The sequence below is a fragment of the Prinia subflava genome, chromosome 2, assembly GCF_021018805.1.
Source record: "Prinia subflava isolate CZ2003 ecotype Zambia chromosome 2, Cam_Psub_1.2, whole genome shotgun sequence".
NCBI lineage: Eukaryota > Metazoa > Chordata > Aves > Passeriformes > Cisticolidae > Prinia > Prinia subflava.
Window position 1 is genome coordinate 61,313,727 of NC_086248.1, and position 26,060 is coordinate 61,339,786.

A 26,060-nucleotide genomic window follows, 5' to 3' on the forward strand; every position below is an offset into this window, starting at 1 on the left:
CATTCACTGCCACATTTAACTAGTTCTGATCCCTTGCCACCTGTACTAATCTTCATCTCTTGTGTGGCATAATTTGAAATACTATGTAAAGCTAAAAAAACCAAACCAAACCAAAACAAACAAAAAAACAAACCAAAACAACCCACACATGAATATATTTCTCTTGTTTAGCACTGTAGTGGTTTGACCCTGGCTGGATGCTAGGCACTCAGCAAAGCCATTCTATCATACCCTTCACAACTGAACATGGGAGAGAAAAGAGTTCATGGGCTGAGGTAAGGACAGAGAGAGATCACTCACCAAATACTGTCATGGGCAAAGCAGACTTGAATTAGAGACATTAACTGAATTTATTACTAACAAAATCAGAGCAGGATAATGAAAAGTAAAATAAGATCTTAAAAACACCTTCCCCCCACACCCCTCCCTCCTTCCCCTCAGTGGTCCAGGGAGACAGGGAATGGAGGTTCTGGGCAGTTCATCACAATATACTTCTCCCACTGCTCAAGGAGAAGAGTCCTTCCTCTGCTCCAATGTGGGGTCCCTCCCACGGGAGACAGTTCTCCATGAACTTCTCCAGTGTGAGTCCATCCCACAGGCAACAGTCCTCCCCAAACTGCTGCAATGTGGGTCACTCTTCCCTGTAGTGCAGTCCTTCAGGCACAGCCTAGGCCCCCCACAGGGTTGCAAATCCTGCTCCAGTGTGGACTCTTCTCTCCAAGGGTCTGCAGGTCCTGTTTTCCCAGTTCATGTCTTGAAGAAGGGGCGGGGGAAATATATGTGGAAGGTTGGAGTTGCTTCCACAACAAAAATGAGGCAGGAGGAAGCTGGAGTGAACAGCCAGGCAGCTGGAGGGTTTGGTCAATCTTTATTCAGCCTGACTATTCCCTCAGCTATGGAGCAGATGCTTGCTCTGTTGGGGAAGCTGCTCAGGTAAGCTGACTTTTTTCTCTGATGTGTTCCTCTATGGTGAAGGAAAATTCAAGGTGAGGTAAATCAAAAGGAAGTGCTTTTTGGAATCAGCTGAGCATATAAAACTAACAAAAATGAGTTAAGTTTGCGTGTGGAAGGAGTGAATAGATTTGCATGTGAAAAAAGGGAGCAAGTTTGCATATGAAACTCTAATGCATTAAAAATGGGACAGTCATTCATGCTGTAAATCCAGACAGAGGTGAAGGAGGAAAGTAGAATAATGGAGGTATCTACAAAAGCAGCTTTTGCATTGTAACACAAGACACTTCAGTACCTATGCTAGGTTCTGTGAGGTAGTGTTCTGCAAGATGAATTCTATGTGCTTTTTTTTTTTTACAACCTATACTACTACTGTTTATTTCCAGAAGGACCGAAAAACTGGAGTGAAATAAATACATACCTTTATCTTAGCTTTAGGCTTCTTGATTCTGTAGCAGATGCAGTTGAATTGAGCTTGTTGAACTCAACGGTATTGCTAAGTTTTTAAAACAGTCAGGCTTCTGTGGATTTAATCACATGCCAATACTAAGCACTTTTTTGCTTACCTGCTGATGATTACACCTGAAGGAGTGCAAGCACTTTTTTGTTGTTGTTTGTTTATAAATAGGTAACTGATTTTTGTTATTCCAGTTATCTGGATTTAGTAGATCTGCATCTTAAATGAAACTGTCCTTAAGACGGAATTAGTTATGAAGAGCTGCGTCCCAAATGATACTTAAAAAAACCTAAAGAAACCAAAAAATCAAACCCTGAACCAACAAGCAAGAAAAGCCCCATGTTAAATGAATGGATTCAAGAGTATGTTAACAATACTGGTTACATTTGATTTTTCAGATGTACTTTCTCATGAATCATATGAGAAACTTCTAGAAAGTGTTTGTATTATTAAGTAATCAACCACTTGTGGCTTTACCTTTAAGGAGTATATAGAGAACTATTGGCTCACCAGTTCTGGGAACACAATGCCCATGGAAATCACAGTTCTGTTCTTTGCAGTGCTGATGTTGCTTGGATTTGGAAGCAACCAAGCCCTGTGCTTTGTTTTCTGTCCCAACATACCCAAGTTGTATAAGTGAGCATGAACAGAGTGAACTTGCGAAAGATGAAGAAATCATGAAAACTGAAATGAAATAGGAAGAAAGTGTCTACAATAAAAAAACATTTAAAGTAGGACAATACAAATACTTTACCTGACAAGAAAAATATCTGAGATGTGCTATTGGGCAGAACAAGGAAAGCGAGTTGAAGATTGTTTTCTCATGTTTTTTGAAATTAAAAACAAAAAAACATTCAAAAAAGTTTGCATAGTTGCTTGTAGACAAATGGGATTTACCGTCTGCCTTCATGAAGGGTCATTACTAGTTTTTTTAATGGTGTCTGCCTTTAAAAATAGAGGAGATATTACAAGGAAGTCTTTCTGAAAAAGAGGCCAGCCTTTGGTTCCTTAGAGGGTTGTCAATATGGGATTAATGGATTACAGAAATGGGCAGATCTTAAAGTAGCTGCTTACTCTCACAGCTGGGTAAAAGGGACAAGCATAAGCGTGGTTATGATTGAAAAACAGCTGAGTTCCTTCTGAAAGAACATGTCTATTTGCCTTTGACCTTAAATTCACAATATTCCAATAACAAAAATTAATTAACAAACTTTTCTGTACAGTTACTCGACTTTATTATCCAGTCAAGTTGGCTAAGTAACTAAGCTTTTCTTTAGGTCAGTAATACCAAGAACCAGAGCATTCAAACAAACAAACAAACAAAAAACCAAATGAAAAAAAAAAAAGTGTTTTTTTTCGGCTTTGTAATAAAATGAACAATGCCGCAAGAGGTGATGATTTTAGGTTATTTTTTCTATTAGTTTGTATTGCTGAAGTTGCATTAAATGTTGCAGTTGGATTATTGAAAAGTTTGTACTGTTGGCACCATAATCTAATGAACTGGTACTTTAGGTCAGACTTAGTAGACTAAAGGAGGAAGGGATGAGTGAGCTAGTGAAGGAAAAGGTTGTTTGTTTGCTTTGGGTTTTATATGTTTTGCTTATATCTTCAAAAAATATTGTCAAGTGTGAATTAAGTATGCTTCAAAATGCTTCATTATCCTAGAGAAGTACCTTTAGTCACAGGAAAAAAAAAGGTTTGAAAAAAAGTAGTAGTTTCACAAACCAGATGCAATACAGTAGTGGTATTCTCCCAAGTGTGGTCTCCTGTTGCATATACAGAGCAACAGTGTCCCATAAGCAAGTTACAAGACCATGTTCTATTGCTCTAAATAGTAGAGATTTTAACTTCTATTTTCACTTTGGAAGATGAGGCCTTGTCTTATCTGTAAGGATACTCCTGGGTTCCACTCACTCAGATTATGGACTTCATCTGAGATTGCTGTAACTTCCCTTCTGCACATGGAGGAATGCTGTAGCCCACCCCCCAGCATGGAAAAAGATCTTGCTGATTCACACATGGCAGATGAAAAAGATGGGGAATTGTTCCTCTGTTGCAAGGTTTAAACACCTGAAGTATCTGGTTCTAGTTCCTGGGACTCTTGTTTATCTGTGTAAATTCATTTCTGGAAAACAAAGGTGTTACGTTGATAGAGTGAGACAGAGCAATCATTTTCCCATTAATCTTCCTTGACTCCTGCAACAGAGTGCAGAATGGGTGGGACTCCTGCAAGGTGTCAGTCAGTCACGGTCATAGTGTGTAGAGGCTGCTGAACAACCACCAAACACTTTTCTCTGGTGATTATGAACCAGCCACAACTTCTAAAGCAGCTCAGAGAAGTGACTAGGAGGCAACACTGTTGCATCATAGTTAATGTGCCTGGGGTGAAGAGGACAGGGTTACAAAGGCGACTAAAGCTGCAGTGGTGTTTTGCAAACCTCTCTCTGATGTTTTTTGCTTTACTACCTAAATTTAATTCTTATGATGGCCAGTAAAACAGGAATTGAGCTTAGACACAGACAGCTGAAGTCAGACAAGGATTGAGTGAACAGTGGTTTCAGTTACTCTGGCTCCTTAAAATTTTCTACTGAAATACATGAAATACAAATCTAACCGTGGTGGTGATGGCTGTCTAGTGAAGCTATCCAGTAGGTAATTCAGGGAAGAACCTGGTCTTCACAACTCACCAGTTGATAACAACTCTGCAATGCACCCAGAAATGGAGCCTGGAGCTTTTTATTGCACTTTAGCTATGGGATCTGTTAAGAGGTGTCCCAAAGTTTAGCTGTGCAGTGTTACTGAAAATCTTCAATAAAAAGCAATGTTTTTTTTTAAATGAGAATTTTATTAACAGACAAAATGTATACCCAACTCTAACACATTATCTCAGGCTTCAGTCTTCCAGATTTTTGCACATGTAGCTGGTTCTCTGGCATAAAGTTTGGCCCCTTCTTGCTATAGGTTGCAAGATAAAATCCTTATGGGGCTTTGGGCAATGGTGTGAGAAATATTTACCTTCTTAGTTTCTAAAATGGTCTGTAAATTTTGATTACTAAAGCCAGCAGGGGATAGGGCCCTTTCACTTCCTGCTCCCCATGTACTTACTATTCGTTTGATGGCTTTTCTGGAGCTGATAATTGCAGTTTGGTCGTGGTTTTCTTAAACCAGCGAATGCTTCACACCTTTTATGTTCAGGTATTTTGTTGCTCCTTTCTGAAGAAAGTGAATGTGCACTGTATGTGATACCAGAATACAGCGTCAGAGTTTGCTTTCATCGAGGCTCCCCCAGGTCTTGTAGTGTTGGTATCTCTGGATTGTATCCTGAATTTCCAAGTTTGAAGGATAAAGGCATTCTCTCCCACAAGACACCCCCTTTACCCATTACTGTAAGCATTATTTGCTGGGAGCCAAGGTTACGCTTAGCATGGAACACTGATCAGCACAGTTCATTCTTGCTCGCTGTGGCGTTTGGTGTGAGTCAAAAATGCAGGAATACAGCGCTTGTGATTCTTGCAGGGAGGAGTGTGGAGTACACGATGGGGCTCCAGGCCCCAGATATTGGCACCAACTTACTTTCCTTCCCTCTCAGCCCTGCAGGCAGGAGGGGTAAGCCTGCTCTCGGGCTTTGTTGTCAAATCACGCCCGCTATAGTGACTGCTGCCCCAGCGGGCGGTCAGGGCGGTGAGGGGCTGGGGGGCACAGGGACGTGTTGGCGGCTGTCCCCCCGTCAGACGCGCTGCTCCCACGCCGCGCCGCGCTGTGTCCCGGCCGGGTCCCGCGGGCCCGATTTGTGGGTCAGCCCCGTCCCCGGCCATCCTGGCCCATCCCGGTTATCCCGGCCCATCCCAGCCATCCCGGCGCGGCCGGGCGCGCGGCGGGGGCGGAGCCGGGCCGGGGGAGGGCGGCGGTCACGTGGCGGGGTCACGTGGCGGGGGAGCCGGGCCCAGCCGCCGCCGCCGCCGCTCCGAGCGCGGTGAGAGACGGAGCCGGGAGGGCGGGCAGGGAAGGAGGGAGGGAAACAGGGAGCGGGGGGAGGGAGCCCGCGGGCGCGAGTGGCCGCCACCCGCTCCGCCGCCGCTGCCGCGCCGAGGTGAGTGCGGGAGGTGGGGCGGGATGGGCCGGGCGCTGTGCGGGGCCGCGGGCGGCTCCGGGGCTGTTTTCCTTTTGTTTCGGCGGGTGCCGGCCGCCGGCGGGGCGGTCCCGCTCCCTGAGGGCGCGGGGGTCCCGGTGCGGCGCCGGGACGTGCGCGTCCGCCTTGTGCCACGAGCCGCGTCCTTCCCGCGGCGCTTCCCCCGCGGGCACCGGCCGGGATGAGCCGCGGGAAGGCGGGCGGGAGGCTGCCCGGAGCCCCGTCCTGCCCTTACACCTGCGGCTCCGGGGCTGGTGCCCGCCGTCCCCCGAGGTCCGGCAGCGGCCGGGGGGTCCGGGAGCGCCGGGCGGCGGCGGGGAGGGAAGCGCCGGCTCCGGCATCACCTGTGACTCTCCGTGCACCGCCCGTAGCGTTGCCATTTGTAAACATTTTTGTCTTTTTCTTCTGTGTTTTCCCCCGCCCGCTACGTCCCCGGCGTGCCCCCGCCTTAGCGGGGTGGGGGGCGGCGGGGGCCGCTCGGTTCGGAGTCGTGCCCCGCGGTGTGCGGAGATCCGCCCCGGGAGCGCAACTCCTTCGCATTCTTTGTGTTGTGTCTCCTCGCCGTGCCTTGCAGTAAGCGTCTGTGCGCGAACGTGTTCGAGCAGCCTGGCTTCCGAAAAAGTGCAGGAATCGTTTACCAGTTCAGTGCCTAGATTTGACTGAGACATGAGAGCAGACAATTAAAACCAGCTGCATGGGGTGAGATCAAAGGTCTGTCTTGTTTGGATTGCCGTTTCTGCAAGTGGCACATAGCAGATGCTTAGGAAACACCATAACAACAGGGTGAGCGTGCTGTGATTCTTTGGGAAAGCAGCCAGGCCTCCAGCAATTTGAGGTTAAGGGATTGCCTGAGTCAAATTCGATGGTTTTGTATTTGAGAGTCCTTTTTCACCCGTGGCTTAGATATACATATTTTTTAAACGAGAACGAAACAAAGGCCCCTTAATAGAAAATGTTTATCTTTAAAGAAATACAAATTATTTTTTATATATATAATATATTGCATTCATATTGTTGTCATAGGTAGTTTCATTTTGCCAGGATTAAATTTGCCTGTCCAAGGGTTACCGATTCATGAGCAACATCCTGTGTTTTGAATAGGTAAGGGGTATTTGCAGTGGATGTTTTCTATACCTACGAAAACTGTAAATAAAAAAAAATTGTTTCCTATCGTCTTTTTTTACAAATAATTTGCAAAATTTAAGTCTTAAAGTAACTGTTTAATAAAATGACGTTTAGCAAGAGCTGTGGCAAAATAGCAAGTGTTTTACCATAAAAAAATATTGACAGCTTTGGAGATAGTTGTGTGAACCACTAACATTTAACTGTTTATACTTAAGCTTAAGGACTTAAATTGTTGTCTCATTGCATCAAGTTTTCTGGTAAAATCATTTTGAGGATACCATCACAGATTTTACCATAATAGCAAAATCATGGTGATCCCTGGAGATGCTAGCTATCAACTTGATCCTGTAATCCTAATTCAAGAAATAGCTTCATGCAAGTAGTTCCTAACCTGATTGCTCTTATAAGGAACATTTGCACGAGTGGGCCTCATTTATCACCGGTAGTGTGAATGTCAGGCAAAGTAGAGCTATTTCAAAAACCTGCATATTCCCCCACGCCCCCAATGGAATTTTGTAAGAAGGTCATTAGCAGTTTCTTGGGGGCTGAAAGGAGGTAGTGGGTTGATAATATATATAGATAGCTATTTATAAGATTAAAAATAGCTTAGAAAACTGACAACTATAAATGTTATGAATGATTTTCATAGAAAGGCTCTTTTTTTTTGTACATTACATCACTGTTTTTGACAACAGACTAGATTTCTCACCTAGTCAACAGATGTTTACTGTAACAGCCTTAACACATTTCATTATTCTATGAAAACCCCACACATGTTAAACTATACTGAGCCCATGATGGACAGTTTAAAATATTCAGTATATTTTCTTCAGTAAAGCAGTGAATAGATTTAAATGGTTCTATTGTGAACTTGCACCAAGACAACTCTTATAGTGCAGCTGATGAATTTTTCTCACAAAAATTTAATTGATTCAGCTGAACTTTCAAATAAAATCAGTTTTGTTTATAGTTAACCTTTAGAAAAAGTTGTACTTGTTTTATGGAATTATTAAGCATACTTAAAATACACAGCTTTTAGCATTGCTTTTCATTAGTAGGTCTCAAAGCACCTTGCAAAAGAATTCAGTGTAATTATTCTCTTCTTATCTTAGGGTAATTATTATCATGTTATCTAGTGCTCATAAAGAGATCATTGTCTGCCTGTGATCGCTTCAAGAAGGTCTAATAATAAAATCAGACTTTTTGATTTAATTCTTTTTTTGCAATAAAACCCCAACAAACTCACCTTTCTGTTTCTGTCGTAGCATTTTTATTTCATTTAATGATGACTGAGGTAATTTCATACCATACCTTCCATGCCAGTGTTGGAAGCTAAGCCTGTGCTTTATGGAGTACAGACCTCTTCCTCTTCCTAGTGTCAGAAGAAACCTTACTGAATGCTTAACTGAATTCATTGATGGGTTAGAAAATGCTTCAGGACAGTCCCTGTTAAGGTGATCCAGGTACTAATGGTGCACATCTCTAGTGCAGTTACCAGGGAGCTTGACTGCTCAGAGAGTTTGTCCATGTGTCTCTTGATATCCATCAGGATAAAAAAAGTGTGTGTGAACGAGCGAGTTACGTGGCCAGCACCCTCCTGTCTTAGGTGTTTTGCTTCATCTCCACTATGGTAGAGTTGGTAGAAATGGTACAGCATCTTTCCTGTTTTTGAATCACTGTCAGTGTCTCGATTTTGTAATGCATCTGGTAGCAGAGCAACTTCTGATGCTGGGGATGTGAAGTACACATCTTTGTTTTCCAACCGTCTCTATCAGTTGGGATGTGCAGTTGATTATTACTAATTACATTATTAGTGCATTTTCATAGTTACTTAGGACTTGTGGTCTTATGCTGGGTTGATAGTTGGCAAAATAGAACAAAAAGCTTTTTTTTTTTTAATTCAAGATAATAAGTCATCATTTAGGGATGAAATACAAGTTAGGAAATATATGGTAGATTTGATAATGGAAAGATTATAATTTGAAAACTGTGTAGTGTGCTATGTGCTAAATAATATGGGAACTGTATTCCTAGACTGTGTAATACTATCAAGAAATATAAGCTTGTATTACAAACTTAGATCTAAGGTATAAACCTTGTATTGAAGAGAATGAAGGCTTAGCTACCATAATGAAATGTTTGTCAGAAGTTGGGCAGGTGTAGTCAGTGATTTCAGTTGGCTCTCTGTACAAACAATGCCTTCTTGTTGGCAGACTTGCATCTAGATTGCACTTAGATTTGTGTGGTTTCGGATTATTTGGAAAAGGGTCCAAGAGGAAATGCTTTGAGATGTTCAGTTTCAAGAAACTGCCTGTTGCTGTGCTCATTGGTTTTGTGTGACTCTTGTTTTGATCCATGCTTTTATTATTTGATCCATTCTTCTTCTATTGAGTAGTTTTTAACTAATGCTTTTGTTTATACAATTTTACAGTATTTAAAACTTAAGTATCTTTTAAATGGTTCACAATAATAGTTTTCACTTTGTGCTCATACCCATGGAAGGCCTCATAATTATTCTGCTGTGTGCCATATCCTTGGTAGCTATAATATATCAAATCTGGTCTGGAGAACCTCCCAGCTGGGCTCTGTAGTGTTTAGGTCCTTCATTGCCTGGTGGATAGCTTGGGAGCTAACAGACCTAGCTGATAGTCATACATTTTCCTGGTGCCCTGGTTTGAATAGTCTCCAACATCCTTGTCTAGTACAAAATACTCTTTGCAAGACATTAGCTTGAAGACTGACTCTCCCATTAGAATGGAAAGATCCAGCATTTCTCAATACTCGCATCAGTCCATCCTGTCAGTTCCTCCTCTGCTTTGTATGTGCCATGGAATAGATTCCTCTCCTTTGAAGACACTCTTTTCATGAAATATTTGTTGAAGCAAGTATCTTCCAGCTGAACTGTTTTCTAAATAAAATCCTCATATATCTCTTGTTTCACTAGTTTGAACAGTGAATTTCAAAGGTGGCCAAATCCATGTGTATAGCCATCTAAAGAGAATTGGTGCAAATACTTCACCAGTGGTCTCTGGTACCACTTAAGCAGATGAAAGACATGAAAAGGAGTCATAAATGCTGGACACAATATGCAAGAAAATAATCCATCTGCTTGTATAGCAAGAATATCATAGAAGAAGTGTTTTTGAAGATAAGGAGCAAATAAAGTTATTGGGAAAAGCAAAGGTTGACTGCCTGCTGTGATTGTGATGGATGACAGTCCACAGGAGACTCTTTAGTTGGAGAAAGACCATAACTAACAAAATTCTTAAATGAGGGAGAAAGCTCTCTCACTTTTATTCTCTTTTGGATGCAGGATCTAATACAGTGGGAATCTTGGTCTTTTGAGCATCCAAGCATTAGTAGCAATGTTATTGCTGTCTGCTTTATAAAGAACAGATCTCTCTATTTTAATTTAATGGTGGGATGACTTTTATGAAATCCTTTCAATTGTAAATATCTAAAAATGAAACAACCCTAGAATCTACCTTCTAAAATCTGATTAAAAACACAGAGTGTAGATTGACTAACACAAATTCTGTCTTGCAGATCGTAGAGGGTATGGATAATAGTTACTGTTATATAAAAATAGAAAAAATGTTACTCATAAAGCTATTTTAAGTGTTAAGCAAAACTTTTAAGGAGGAGTGAATACAGCTAAGGGAGAAGGAGGAAGAGTTATATACTTGTGGTGTCTTCCCCAGCTCTCACGAGTCATGTAAGTATATTAAGAACTGTTACTATATAAATACCTTGGCTGCCATACAAGTGCCCTACATAGTGTTTGGAAGTGAGGGACTTGAACAGTGTAGGTGTTGAACCAGCTTTAGATATTGTACCTTCTTTTTACCCAGGCACAAAAATATGGACCTATGAATGGCATATCAGCTCAGACCAGAGGTGTTTCTACATCAGTATCTTGTTTTTAACAGTGAATGACAGCAGATGCCCAGGGCAGAGTATGATAGGGTGTGCAAATAGCTGAGTGTCTGAAGGGAAGTGTCACTGGGTTCTGCAGTTTAAGGGTCTGTGGGCAGATGGTATTTAATCATTTGGGTTTTAATAGTTGAGGTGAATTTATGCCATCCTTTTTTTTTTTTTTTTTGAACCCTTGATAGCTTTGGCATCTGCAGCATCCTGTGACACAAGAACAACAAAAGTTCAACATGTCCATTTTTAGTTCATCTGTTGCCAGCTTAAGAGTTGTGATCCTCCTGTCCTTTAATTTGCTCAATGTAAAACCCTGTTATTTTTAATTTGTAAAATTTGATAAGAAACTTCTATGGATAAAGCTGAGTGCTTGATGTGGAACACATATGGAATGTCAGGCCTTGTGTGCAAACTCCTGTTTACTGTGAAGTATAAATAAAAGATTCTTCATAAAAGTTCATTTTGAGTAAAGTTCAGTTTATTTAGTTTGCATTCATCTTAACATGGAACCTGAGAATTGCTTATACTGAGTTTTGCTCTTAGCAATATATCTTTTTGTAAAGACTTTGGGGTTCATATCTACTGTCTATGAATTCTATCTGTAGAAACACTGTGAGCATAAAAAGCTGGCCTGTGGGAAGTAATTGCCAAGTTTATAAGATTGAAGAAGGTATTGATTGAGATTTTAGTAGAGTTTTCTGTAGTTGCATAGTAGAAGACCAGTATTATATCCGTATTTGTCCCATTAGTCGTTCAAAAAAAAAAAAAAAAAGACATTCTTGAATAGTTTGGAAACAGAACAATATGTAAATGAAATGGCTCTTTCCTATGGTCAGTACAGGAACTTTCACCTAATCTGTAATGAAATAATGAAGTAAATCAAATGGGTTTGATTTGCATTTCCAGACTTGGATTGGGCTGGAGTCTGTTGAGGGCTTTTCTAGTCTGATGTGGACTTATCCCTGGTTTGGATTTCTCCTTCCTTCTCTTATCTGGTAGGGTTTGTGGAAGAAGATCTTTAATGTTTGTTGCTTGAGGCAGGAAGGATCCTTTATGGCACATATGTATGTATTTGTGTTTTTTCATTTGTCATCAGAAAATGGGACTACAGCTTCCATTGTCCACTAAGTGTTTATGAATTCAATTGGCTAAAGCAATTAAAGTGTTTGAATTCTAATAGAGATTTAAATGAATGCATTTGTGTATTATATTGACATGGGAAGCTATGCAGAGAAAATCTGCTAACTTGCATGAATGATCAAGGGATAAAATTAAGCCAGCTCATGTTACAGGTATGCAGTTTGGAACCATTTACTGTTTTTCCAAAGTGGAGATGAAGATATAAAATAAATTAAAAAAAAAAGATTAGAGTAGTAGGGGAAGGGACATGGTTCTTCTAAAGAAACCTGTATGAAGTCTTACTGTGAATTGTAACAGAACACTATGAGCAAGAATTAATCTGTTTCTCTCAACAGCCAAAGCTTTGATGCAGCAATAGGGTTCCATTAAAAGCAAATACAAATCATGGGATTAAGTCCTCTTTCTCTGAGTTACAGACCTTTTAGGGGTGGATTCCTTCCAGATTTGCCAGCCTACGGAGGAGACATTCTGTCTTCCTTTATACCAGTAGAATAACCCTGTGGAACATGTATTAAGTCCAATATAAGTTATTTCCTGGTGTTGCAAAGAGAATTTTTGAATTTGAAAGTCTGTTCACTGGACCTGTAATAAGATTGAGGAAAGTATACTATATAAAAAAGTGTAACTTGAGCTCAGTACTTGTGCTAGGAGTATGCCTGTACAGTATTAGTCCCTCCTCCCAGAGGCCTCAGGGGCTCTTGCTGGGTAAACACAATGGCAGCATCTCCTAAAAACCACCTCGGCCTACATGCTGCAAGTCTGATTAAAGGTGCTGGAATGCTCTTCTACAGAGGAGATGGACATGGAGAGAATACATAAGTAAAACAGAGCAAAGATGAGATGTACAGTCACATTTCATCCACATATTGTCCCAAGAACTGTGTGTTATATACTTTGCAGTACCAAATTGCTGACTGTGTCTTTTAGGGAAACATATTCTGTCAAAAAACCCCCATATCTGATGGATAAATAACTAATAGCTGGATGACGGAGAGATGATGAAGGTGTGGGAACAGGGACAAAGTGAAGCAGTATGAGAATTTAATAACCATATTGACTCTTACAGGTAGGATTAAAATGACTTTTTAAAGAAAGGACTTTCGAGCCTGGCTGCTGTAGCTTTTGCATGGCATCTTTTAAATCCTATTAAGGAGTTATAGAGGAGTTGTTTATTTCTTTAGTTGTCAGGAATTAGAAGTCAATAACAGAACCCCCCCACAAACTAGTACTTACTTTTATTAATAAAGGAATTGGAAATTGCTCTTTCTTCCAAGGATTTAAATGAGAAACACTGAAGAGAGAGTGATGTTGTAGCTTGGGAGTTGAGGAAGAAGATGTATAAAAAATTCTTACAGTACAGCTTCATTTTCAGTACTGTATTGGTTGGTTTTGCAGTTATTAATCCAGAAAGCAGATGACCTGAATGGTGATTGTTCTGGTCTAAAATTCACCACTAATGCTGCAAGATCTCATAAAAGATAGTCTCCTATTTTCATGAGATGCAAAGGTAAAGTCTTTTGTCTCTGTCATAGGAAGTTTGTGTTCCAAAGGTTGGATAGTTGTCTTCCCCTTCTCCCTTTGGAGTTTGCTTTAAATATTTCTGGTGGCTTGGAGAGAAAATATTTGTGATTTGATTGTCTGGTGCTGTGGTACCAGAACAAGTTCTTGCAGTTTTAAAATAGCATTACTTGTTAAAGCTCCAGAAGTACTAGGAAAATTTCATTCTGTGCTTTGGATTTGAATTTGTGTCCATCCTTATCATTGAAGGATAACAAGAAATAGCCAGCATTTGTTTAATGAAAATTCCCCTAAAATAACTGGATTACCTCTGCACGGGAAAGGATAATAAAATTTTTATAGTGCCTTCAGGAAGAGATGCGTTACTAGTTGTCCATTTTTTCTTAAGAAAGATATAATGGGACAGATACATTGTGAGGATTGGGATCATACTGATTTGCCTCCAGCAGCGTTGTCATGGCTTTGACAAATATCATGTGTGATGACTGAGTGTCCACAGTGATGTGCAAGTGTCTGTTTTCACTTACATTTACTTCCTCTTTGTTTTGTTGGGGTGGAGACTTAACATCTCATGGCTTTCTGAGCCTAACACTTGCTCAAGCTCTGGAATAACTTTTCTGCCTTGGAGTACCCTGAGAGGTTTGGGTTGTTGCCTTCTTACTGGCAGGACTAGTATGGAAGGAGTGAATGGAAAATCCTTAAGTGCTGACATTGCTCAGTTTTGTTTCTGTTTTGATTGTCCCTAATGACATCTTTAAGTGCAGCCATCCACGTCTGGGGTGATAACACTTGATGAGAATGGGCTTGAGGTGCTGCAGGTTTAATGGAGGAAGCACTGGACAGTCTATGAAGGAGTACATGAGTTCTTTCAGTTTGTGCACTGGATTAGGCTGTGAGCTTGGGGCATATGTGGTGTATTTTTGTGTGTATTTTCATTTGTTTGTTAGTTATGTTTTTGATCTACAATGATTTTTCAATGTTTAGGACAGTTTCTTCCAGTCTTTCTGGTTAAGAAGACCATATTTCCTGGATGTTGGTATTGTTACTGTCTTTGCCTTCACTGAAATTTACAATTTTGTGATTTTGTGGAATGCCAGGCAAGAGACTGCATTTTGTTAGTGCTTCCTGATTTCCTCTACATCTTTATAGCAAATGTGATCAGGACAGAAATCTTGGGGGTTTCTTTTGTTTAGTTTTAAAGAACCTCATTCTGTTAGCTGATGTAAAAGCCTACCTGGAAAATTACTCGGATTTAAAAATAAATAACAATTGCATGCAGGCATACTTGGCTGCACAGCAAGATCTATTTTTAGAGGAGGTTTCTGCCCTGTTTTTACTTCATTTTAGAAAAAAGAAATTAGATTCAGAGTTTTAACTTCATTTGAGACATCCTAAGGAACTTTGGCTTCTTTTCCAGTCCTTCATAATAGATAAATGCATGCACCCTCTGGATCAGATTTCAGAATTGTTTTTGTAAGGGAAGCTATGCTTATCTTCAGATAACCTCAGCTATTCCAGTAATTTGTAGTGTATTTGAGGTTCTGTCTCAGCTTGTTGGATGTTTACTAGTGGGTCTTCTGCTTGGAAAGGTGAAGTAGGTTGTAGGAGGCTGCAGCCACATGAGTACAACTTAAAAAACAACTGCAACCTCATGCAAATGGGTGTTCTAATGAAATGATGATTTTGAAAAAAAACAAAGCCAACCTATGCCAGTCTAAAGTAACACCTAAATGTTGATTTCTTTTTTGCACTGGTTGATGATTACAGCAGCAGATTAGGAGACAGAACTCCTGTACTTCTCTCAATTCTACTGTAAGCTTCTGTATTGCCTTGAGATGCTTAAATTGTCTTTTTCTTAGCAGTACAATGCGAATAATGCTATTTTATTACTTTTCGTAGAATCACTGACACTAGTAGAGCACTCCTAGGACACTGGATAAAGGGTTCAAAATATCAGGATCACGTTAAGAGAAATCCTGGTGTAGTTGGAATTAAGCCAAATGTTCACTCAACTGCAAATGACTAGTCTAGGTACACCTTGAGCTAAAAAGGTTGCAGAGAGAGGGGCCTGAAATGGGACAGGTGAAGTTATAAATACTGTTCTGCAACTCCTTATTTCCTGGTGTTCTTGTTGAGTCTTGAGACTCACTCAATTATCACTCAATGTCTATAAACCATCTGAACAACACTGCTAAAGTTAAAGTACTTCAAAATATTATTAATAATGGCAAAAGTGCATGGCTGGATGAGGTACCCACATAGGCATGTACTTGAACATATCCACTAAAGTGCACTTGTATTGAAAAATTCCTGCACATGTATGTAGCAGGTAGCGAATCCCAGAAAGGGTCCACAGCATTGCTTAGAGTACTGTGTGTTAGGAGTTAGCAATGACAAGTCTTTATCACTCATTCCTTGGGAAGGGTGTATTTTTGAAAAAAGGTTAGTGCATTTTATTCTCCCCTGTGTAATAGGAAATATATCTGTAGAATATTCAGCTTTATTCAGAGACACTTTTTGGCTGCAGATATTTATGTGAGGTTGTGGGAGTTTTCATTTTCACAGTCCTTTAGAAATGTTTGTATTTACTCAAGCAGTACAAATAAAGCAGGGATGCTCTTTTGTTGGAAAGTCTTAGCCTACCTGTTCGGGATTGTTTCTGGAGAACAGACTGCTAATTCCTCTTACAATTTTCTTTAATACTTACATCAGCTATTATGCCCCAGATTTATTTTTGGACAGTAGTATACAATATGCAAAATATAGTTTATCGATGTCAATGTCAATATGAAAATGAAATATTAGGGTTATGTAGTCTGAAGTTCCACACAGCAGTGTCTTTGGACTATGTGTGAAGATGAGTGCTTACATTAAACTAGTGTTCTTTTCAGAGGAAGTAAGATGCAAATTCATGATACAGGTATCGTGAGGCATTCTCTCACACACAGTCTCTGTTAATAGGCCTGCTGTTTTCTTGTATCTGGATATAGGCAGAGACTTTGTGAAGAAGAGAATTGTACTCCAGGCAAAGAGGCAAATATAAAATTCCTCAGGTCACAGAGAGGAGCAAGAAAAGAAGGTAGGTTTTTGTGTGGCTTATGGGTGCCCTGGTGTGAATGTCTATTCAGAAATTCACCTGAACAAATGAAACGTTCCATGAAAAATGCAACAAACAAAATCATATTCTTTTGTGATAATTTTCTTTGCTATGTGTCTCAAGTTGTGGTGTGAAGCTTCCTGTGTGTCTCACCTTGAGCTACTTGTCACCTTTGTTCACTTCTTGTTCACCTATCCTTTTTTCTTTCTATTTTTGAGGGACCTAGTCTTTGTCTTTGCAGGTTTACTTGTCTTCTTTGAGTAGCTGAGTAAATTCAGGGATCTCTCAGGTATTTAAATTCATCAAAAGATGATAGCACTATCATTTTTTTTTTCCTTTTCCCCTCATTTTTGAGTTTTTTCCCTGCATTTTTGAGTTTTTCTTTCCTGTGGCTATGTGGATGATAGTATGCACAGATCCTCCAAGGGAGACTGTTAAGGTTTTTGCTCTCTAGACTGTGATGTTTGTTAGGTGGCCTGTACTGTGATACTCAGGTCTTCTCTTTCAAGCTTTTCTTGCAGGATATTTCAAAGCTGTCTGTTTTTAAAGTAGAATAGGTGATAACAGGGAGGGAGAAGTTGGGGGGGATGCTGGATACCGTACCAAATAAAACTCAAAGAAGGGCACAGCTTGTTTGACAGCATTAGGTTCTCTTGTGCACTTTGCAGCACACTTGCTGTGAACTGAGAGCCTTTTGTTCACCGTTTTAGAAAATTTCAGGCCCAGAACTCTGGCCAAAACAGTATTTAGACAAAAAAATGATGTATAAGCACTGCTCTGAAAGCCATAGTTTCCCTTCTGATGTTGAGGTTTTTGGACTCTCAGCATAGATGTCTCATACTCGCTACTATTTGAAGGATCAAAGGCTTAATAAACATGATACTTCGAATTGTGAATTATTTGCTCTAGCGCTCATTCACATGAAGTATCTTATGCAGAATTTTTCTGGTATTTAGTAACAAAGTGGACAGATTTTTCTCAAGTAGGTTTGTTTAGTCTGTGTTTATTTTTTTTTTTTTGCCCCACTCTAGATTCAAAATCTTTACTGATTATAAACAGGACATTTGCTCATGCTGGTGATAAGTCTAAATCTGCCTTGGGACAATTGCCTCTTTCTTAGAATGATGTCACTGGAAAGCCTGAAAATCCTGCCACACAGCAGTTTGCTTTTTCGGCTAGAGAAGCATTGTTGATTGTCAGGGCTTGTTAGATCCTTTGTATCGTAGAAATTGGTTGTGTATAGCATAGTTGTGACATCCTTTGGTCAAATGCCCTGACTCTTTGTGGAGATACCCACAATCAGGAGGGTATCATAGTGTGTTCATAGCTTGAGAATATAGAGATGTATTTTGCTGAACCTAGGCCTTGATCAGCTGGAAGGATTTCTTCCTGCTCTCTACTGCTGTATTGTTTGGTTTCTTTTTTTCTTGTATGTTTGTGTCATGCAGAAGTGAAAATGAAACGAAGGTACACAGGTTTTGGGTTGAGACACATGTATTGGTTGTCAGAGAGGTATTTTTACGTGTCCTATCCTGTTCCCCCAGTGGTGTTTTGTGGTTACAGTAGTAGCCAAAAATATGTGTGGAAAGAATCCAGAATGAGGATAACACTCTTCTCTCAGGAGTATGCAATCTGTATAATTTTAAAACAAACACCTATTATATATTTCTATCAGTTGAGTCTTTAGGAGAATAATATGAAAGGAATCACTGCCCTCCTAAATTTTTCTTCAGCATTTTCCTCTCTTTTGTTTAATTGCTGATTGTACATTGTTTCAGAAATTGAACAGTCCTGTCTCCCTATGTGGACTTAATGTCTGATTTATGGAGACAGGATTGTCTTGGATCGTGGATTTCATGAACATGTAATTTCTCATGTCAAATAATGTAGCATTTCATTAGCATGCTGATAAAAAAATGCATCAGTAACTTTGGTTTTGTATAGTTTGTTTGTTTTGATTTGGTTGGGGGTTTTTTGAGTGTAAAAGTGTCTTACGAGCATTATTACTAGTCTGAAGGACACAGATTCTCCCAATTCCCCCTAAACCCTGTATCCCTACTTAGCTAATTAAACATCCCTTGTACGAGGTGGCTGATGCTCCAATATGTGTGCACAGACTCTTGACCTGTCTGCTCTGTCCAGGCAATTGATACCATGCCTGAAGTCTGATTTGAGCCTTTTGCCTTCAAAATAGAACTGCGTGACTTCCACATGTTAATTTAGTGCTCTTTCTACCTTATGAACCACCTGCCTCTTTTCAGTATGACCTTAATGCATCCCATTTTCCCAGAAGGAAGCTTGCTCCTTTTGTCTTTGCTTTCCTCTCAGAGGGACTCCCTCCAGCTCTGCCATCAGCTGCATGGCGGGGATGCTGCTTGTCGTGACCCAATGTCGCAGCTGGAGGGGGGAGCAGGTCAGGCTCTGGTCTGGCTGGAGCCAGCTTCTAAAGATGGGCTCACTGCTGCCATGTGACACTGCACGGTTTGGCAAAGAACCCTTGCAGTTTTTCCTGTTGTGTGCATATGTAGGTGGCCTTGGATGAGGGGAAGTAGAAATGCAAATTTCTGCACCTCATGTTATGGATATATGCGTTGTTCATGCCATATTCATCCATCTGAAATCTTGTGGATGTTGAGATTGGAATTATGAAGACTATTTTTTCCTAAAGCTTTAAGTAATACATCCAAAGGGATTTTATTTTTGTCTGTAATGCAGACAAAATGTGTTGAAGTCTGGCTTTGTACTTTTAATATGTCTTCTCCTGCTGTACCTGGTAGAGACTATCAGAGGTCTACTGCTGAATGGTTAGAAGAGGATGTGTGCCTGTACCTCATGCAATTCACTCTAGAATTTGGCTTTTTAGCTTGGTTTATCTTTATTAGCTTTTCGGTTGAGATTTGGGACCTTTTTGTGTTGTGATGGAAGTGCAGACACGGGTCTGTAATGGAAGAGGAGCCTATGACAATAGCATTGCCAAGTCTTTTTTTGCTATGCTGTATTAGAGAACGTTTACAGGGTGGCTAAAAATGGATATAAAAAGATACTATTTTTAAGTAGGACTTTGTCTTAGTCTATTGTAGTAAATTTAGCCTTTCATAAAAGTTGTCAAATTGCAATAAAATAGCTTTAATAATAAATAATGTGACTGTGTATTGCTTAAATGTTTTTTAAAAGTGCCACAGATCACTAAAATGGGGGAAATTGCTTAGTAAATAACTGGTTTGAGTTTGCTGAAGGAGCAGATCAGTTTGCAACAGATTTTCTTCAGGCATAGAGCAAAAATTGTGTTTATTTCAGTATAGTTTATGTCGGGTTTTTTTCAAGGAGAAACTGTAAAGGATTTTTTTTTCCTAGAAAATATATATAAAAAAAGAAATTTGATGTTGAGATCTGGTGTTTCTACTGATGTAGTGATTCAGCATCTAGAAAGTCACCTCAGGTCAGAAGCAAAAGATAATTCTTCCTTTTATTTAAAAACAAATTAGTTTTCAGTGAAAAACATGATTGATAGGAATCCAAAACATCTAGTGTGTAGTTTTATTAGTAAAATTCCCTAAATCTTGTAAACCTTGGATTTCTGTAAATGGAATTCTAGATTCCTTTGAAAGTAACATGATACCATTGTGAGTTTGGAAGATAATCCTAAAATGCAATCCTTTAAAATATTGTGCTTTTTCTTCTTCTTCTTTTTTTTTTTTTTTTTTTTTTTTTTTTTTTTTGTGTGTGTGTGTGTGTGTGTGTTTTGTTTTGTTTTGTTTTTTGTTATCCCCAGCAGTGTTGGACATTAGACATACATTAGATTTTGGACTGTTGTCAGCCTTGTTCTAGGCTGGGTCTTATAAATACTTCAGAGTACCTTGCATATTTGCAATTTTCTGTATGCATATGTTGTGTGTCAGTGGGGCATATATGGCAGTTTGTAGAACATTGTTCCAGAAGGAAGGACCATTTAACCATTCTTTTTTGAATGCAGACCAGAAATGGACAGAAATGTTTTGTAGCAAGATAGAAATAAACTGGCAAATATCAGTTGAGTTACACTCAAGGGTGATGGGATCATACCACAGACTGGAAGCCAGTAATGTTAAATTTTGCCTTCTTGTTTATGAAGAATGGTATTTTCCCCTTCTGTATTAAGAAGGTTGCTCCAGCTCTGTCCCATGGTGCAGCTGGGTTAATCTTTCTGTTTCTGTTTCCTGTACCTCAGCCTTGCCTGCTCCGTAGCTGCAGTTCCAACACTCACCTGAGCCTTGAGCGATTTAATCCAAATCCCTAAAGCCACTGAATATTTCTCACTTTTTTGATATTTATTTTGTGCTGTATTAAGAAACTGAGTCCACCCAAGGAGATGTCAGACAGGCACCTGGCAGTGAAAACAGCAATGAGGGCCAAATGGATTTAGGAAGGGAAATCGGAGTGGGTCACTGAGGTGACAGAGATTAAGAAGTCTTCCTATGGCATAGGCTTCTTTGAACAGTTTGCTGTCTTGCAGGCCCTTGGGAAGGAATTGTACTTATCTATCTGACAGAGTTGCTAAAAAGACTCTGTAGTGTGTGCATTCAAGGCATCATAGGGGGTGAGACATTTTATAGAAGCAATCCTGCCTTGCTGTATACTAATGTAGTACTACTTTGGCCATAAAACTTAATTTCTCAAGAGACAAGATGTCATAAAGCTGTTGGATTGCCAGGGGTAGTAGTGACTCTGCCAGTCACGTACCAGCTCTTCTGTTGAAGATGGATGAAGCTCTCTTAGTAATTTTGTGGTACGAGCAGGGCTCTCTGAGTCATTGAAGGTTGCTATGAGAAACCCAGTAGTGTTTCCATAGGGCATAGCAATGTAATTATAGAAGCTTCATTTGGAAATTGGTGAGGTGTCAGTTATTTGTAGCTCTGCTTCAGAGGAAGAGAAACAATAGATGTTGGACAGAGCAGATGACCTGTGTGTGTCCTGATTTTCTCTGCATCTGCATGAGGCTTTCCAGGAGATAGGCTCAGGTTTGCTTTTAGTCTGCTGGAGCTCTTGCTGATCTGGGTACTGTTCTGAGAAACAGCAATAAAGGACATTGCCTATCAACCCAGAGCAGTTCCTTTGTAGTTTGGCTTTTGGCTCTTGCAAGGAAAGTAACAGATCCAAGAAACACAGAGTACATTGCATGAGGTAATGTTATTAAACAGTAAATGCCTTGCTATGCTCTGCTTAAAAATTGTGATAAAATGTTGAGGCATTGAGAGAGAATAATCCTGCAACATCTGTAGGGCTCTACATAAAGAAGCACTGTTTTATTGTAGAACATCCCAGCATATGTGCTCCCCATCCCAGTGGGAGACTGACTGCCTGGCAAGAGATAGTCTGTAATCAAATCCCTGCAGCTCTGCATTGCTCTAGTGTGTCTGTTTAGAATCTAGCAGTGTCTTGCTTCATTTTATGGTTCATATTGCTTTCTGTGAGATGGATTTCTTCATCCGAAATGAAAATTGGTAAACATGCAAGTGCAAAATAAAGCTTGTAAGTTAGATTTATAAAAACCTATGTTACTGGTTTCAGTCAACTGAAAAATCAATTTAACTGTTTTTTTGGATGTGAGCTCTAGCTTCTCAAGCTTTAATCAACATAACATCAACTTTCCAGCCTTTTTTGCTGACATTGGTTACAAGACTTCAGAAAGTATTTAACTACAATCATCTGAAACAAAATCATAAGGACTGGAAATGTTATTATTTTATTGACATTTTACTCTTAAAAGGGGGGGAAACATCCATGAAACTTGTTAATACTGCCTCCTACCTACTTATCCAATAGAAATAAAAAATTCTATGCAAGATAATTAAACAGACTAGATAGGCTTTGCAGATAAAATGTATAGCTGTCTTAGAATACTGAGGGTAGAATATATCAGTCTACGTGGAAGGGAACAAGAAAGAAGTGTTACAGATTTCTTAAATTTGGTGCTATGCTTTGATCACTCCTGAGAACAGGGGGAAGAAATTTCGCGTTGGTTTGCAGGCCCCTTAAATGTCGTATTTGTGTCGGATTTTTTTTTGTTATTGGATAATAATAAGCAAAGTTGCTTAAAGACTTTGTGTACAGTAGGGATTTGACAGGAAAGAATGGAATATTTGTTTTCTGGGTTAGCCATCAGTAAAATGTTGTTTATTCCAATTCTTAGTGATAGATTCTGGTAGGATTATTGTGGTATTGACACTATGGGGAATAAAAATAAAACTGACATATTACATATCTCTCAGGTGCATTAATTTGTAAAATTATTTGCTTCTACATGATAATTACCTTTAGGGGTTTGCTTTTTGCAAGCTTACTGTGGAACATTTATCCACTCACTTTTATGTTAGGGCTATTTAATATTCTTGGAATGGTGTATGCCATCTTGCACCGTCTTATGGCTTTGTGGTTTTATTAATACACTGAATTCCTCATCCTAGGAATGTAATGAGTGAGTTATTATTTTTTTTCCTCATAGATAATCCTATTAACCTTTCCACATTCTGTTTTGACCAGTGGCACAAGCATTACACAGCCCCTTTTACAAGACAAACACGTTACAATTTAGATGTAAGGAGAAATAGCAGCGGCACTAAAACAACTCTGCTGTGACAGTGTACAGGTATAAACAAGGCAGTATATTTACATGTAAAGTAAATCTTGTTTTATGTCTTCTTAGAAAAGAAATGGACTGATTTCAGGCAAACATATAATCTGTGGATTGTATATTAAGTATAACAGATCTTTTTTTTTTTTTTTTAAGATCTTGCACCATTTTAATCAAGCAGCCAAGTAGTGAGTTGTTAGGTTGACAATCCAATGAAATCAGCATCTGTCAGGTATTATTTGAGGTTTTAGAGTCACTGAGTAACCAGATTTTCCCCTTGTTAATTTAGGTATTTAGTTCTTTTAATAGCTAGGAATAGAATTTTTGTATTCTGATATTGTAATTTCTGTATGTTCATCATCTTTGTTTCATGCTGTCATTCAGCAGAAGACTAAGTGAAAACTAAGTGAAAATAATATATAATTTCAGTTGTTGGGATAGAATTTTCTTACAGTATCATTAGGTTACCTAATTTCAGAAGCCTTGTATGGAAATATTTTGTGAAATACTGTATTTTAACCTTTTTCCTCTAATGTTTGTCATGTGCATCCATCTGCTACCGATCAAATGTAATGTCAGTTCCAAGCAGATGGCTGAACTGTTGAATTCATTGTAATCCAGCTAATAGAGGTAACAACAAAGCATATAGTTTCCTCATAGTAACCTGTTATTATGTGGTCTGTGAATAATGCACAGTTAATGGAGACTGTATTAAGGTGTCAGTGCAGCATAAGACACTGAAGTACTACACGGTCTTACATTCCTTGAATCTAAGAAGGAACTGGAATATCCTGATCCTCTTAAGCTGCTGAATTGAAATCCTGAAAAAGATGTTTTCATGTAATTTGTTTTAATAGACTTTGTAAGCTCAAGGGGATGACTGACACCGCAAGATTATGATGTTACCTTGCCAAGCTGCTTACCAGAAAAAGCAGCAGAATTTTCCTTACACAGTTTGCAAGCAGGCTTTTTTTTTAATACAGATGTTGAACCTTCACTACAGATGTTGAGTTGAGCAGAGGGAATGATCAGAGTGGATTATATGTTTTTTCTCTTCTCTGATTGTTCTACTTTTTCACCTTTTCACTAAACTCTTAACAGAGTAAATATTGGGCTTTCATACAGCTCTGGAGGTACTTCATGAAGTAGTTATTTAACTAAAAAATGGTACTGAAATAGGCTTTTCTGAATATATAGTAGTCTTAGACTTAGAAGGAAAAAAGTAACTGTTAGATAGCGATAAAATTTTCCATCAAAATTATCTTATGAAATGACCTCAAATTGCTTTTGTCTTATTACTTTTGTCTAGAAAAGGCAAAGTGAGCTTGAGCAAAGTGCGATTGTAGGACTCTGACCTATATTTGTCAGATTTAGCAGAAGGTGTCTGCTAAGTAGCACATCATCTACTAAATGCAATCATATTACTTTCCCAAATCCAAAATGAAGTACAAAATGTATGAAGCTGATATTCTTCAACCAAATCAATCTTTCCTCTGGCTATTTTGAGAAGTTTACTGTCTTCCCCTGAAGATCCTTGTGTTCCTTGGGAAAGGCAGTAAGGTGAAATTTTGCAATGGGAAAGAAGAAAATCCAAAGGGAAAAAAAAAACACCAACAAACCCCACACCAGTGTTCTTTCTCTTGTTTAGTCATGCATAACTTTAGCTTTAATTATATGTGAATGTATTAGCTCTGTGTGAGTGTTTATCTAAGATACAGATTTAACTGTGATGATGAATCTTTGGTTTTGATTCTCATGCTTGGTAGATTCTGATTCTGAGCTTTATAAAAAAGAAAAAGCCCTTTTGGGTATAGGTTAGGTAAAGGTGCATTTAAAGAGGCATTGAGAGTTTTCTGTTGAGGAAGAGAAATAATTTGGTCCAAGTAGTTTGACAGTTAGTTCATTTATATAACTTCCTGGGGATGAAAACAACAGAATAAAATTAATTATAGCACTAGCTACCAAGTAATGAGAATATTATTTTTCCCCAAAATACCCACACTAATTTACTGCAGTTCTTGACTTTTTTGATGAAATGTGAATACTTGTTCAACAGAAGAGCATTTTCATAATTTTGTAGAGATTAGAGTTAGAAGCAACCATTATCTGGTAGTTAGAGGGCATTGAAAGAAATATTCAGAATTCCTACTTCAAATAACTCACATTGCTCCTTGAATATACCTTTCTAGAGTTTTTTTCAACCCTTTTTCTGTTCATTCATTTTTGTCTGTGATCTTTTTAACACATTTATTTTTCATGTTTAAGAAAATAGAAGACATCCTCCCACAGGATACCTCTGTGACTCACAATTTTTAACTATTATGGACTTCTTAAGAGAAAGGTTGCAGTGTCCAAATCATGCATGAGGAATAGCATACTGCCATTTCTTATCCCCACTTCAAAGTTTTGTATTTTAATGTATCTACCTAGATATTTCATGTGTCTAGCAGAGCTAGGCCAGTATGAAGAGAGAATTGTGAAGGCATCTATGAAGTAAACCTACTTGGATACAAGACTGCTCTGTGAATTTACCTAGGGGCAGATCTGCCTTCAGCACAGCCACCAGAAAATGACTGTGCCTGGTGGGCACCTGTGCCTTGCAGACCTCCTTGCTTCTGTCTGGACAGGTGAGCAGTCAACACTTGGCATATTAATTCAGAGCAGATCAAAACCATCATTCACCTAACAAGGCACATGTGTATGCAGCTGATCTCCTGCCCTCGCAGTCTTGGAAGTGAAACAACAACTTTCAGAAGTCTTTGCTGTGCTCCAAGCATTTATTTAAAGCTCCTGACTTTTACAAAGACTTCTTCAGTGACTCTTGATTATCAAGGTTGCCTCTAAAGCAACCATTCCTTGAGTTGGTCTTTTTCTATTATATGCCGCCTTTAACACAGAGATCTTGACATGACCTTCCAGAACTATAAGGAAAAAACATGGAACTTGGAACAAAGGAGGCCAGGTAGAGGGAGGAGATGAAGCTGTTCTTAGGCTTTGCATCTCTTTGTTGCAAGGGCAGAGTATCCCTGCTCTGCATCTGGACCTCTAAGCAGTGGTTGTGAGGTGAGTGCAGGTCCTCAAACACAGACTGAAATCTTGAGTTACA

The 26,060-nt window shown here is 39.3% G+C and overlaps 1 protein-coding gene across 8 annotated transcripts in view; it reads left to right on the forward strand.

The window, feature by feature from the left end:
* The first annotated feature begins 5,298 nt into the window (after window positions 1-5,298).
* The window catches only part of TULP4 (TUB like protein 4), a 156,100-nt gene continuing 135,338 nt past the window's right edge, over window positions 5,299-26,060 (forward strand). Inside the window, exons 1-2 of one of the 8 annotated variants that reach the window (XM_063390207.1) lie at window positions 5,339-5,381; window positions 6,561-6,638. The gene's annotated coding sequence lies outside the window, so the exon portion shown is untranslated. Of the gene's footprint in view, window positions 5,499-6,560; window positions 6,639-16,237; window positions 16,327-26,060 lie in introns of those variants that run through there. The other 7 variants (XM_063390205.1, XM_063390208.1, XM_063390202.1 and 4 more) reach the window with 7 other exon arrangements.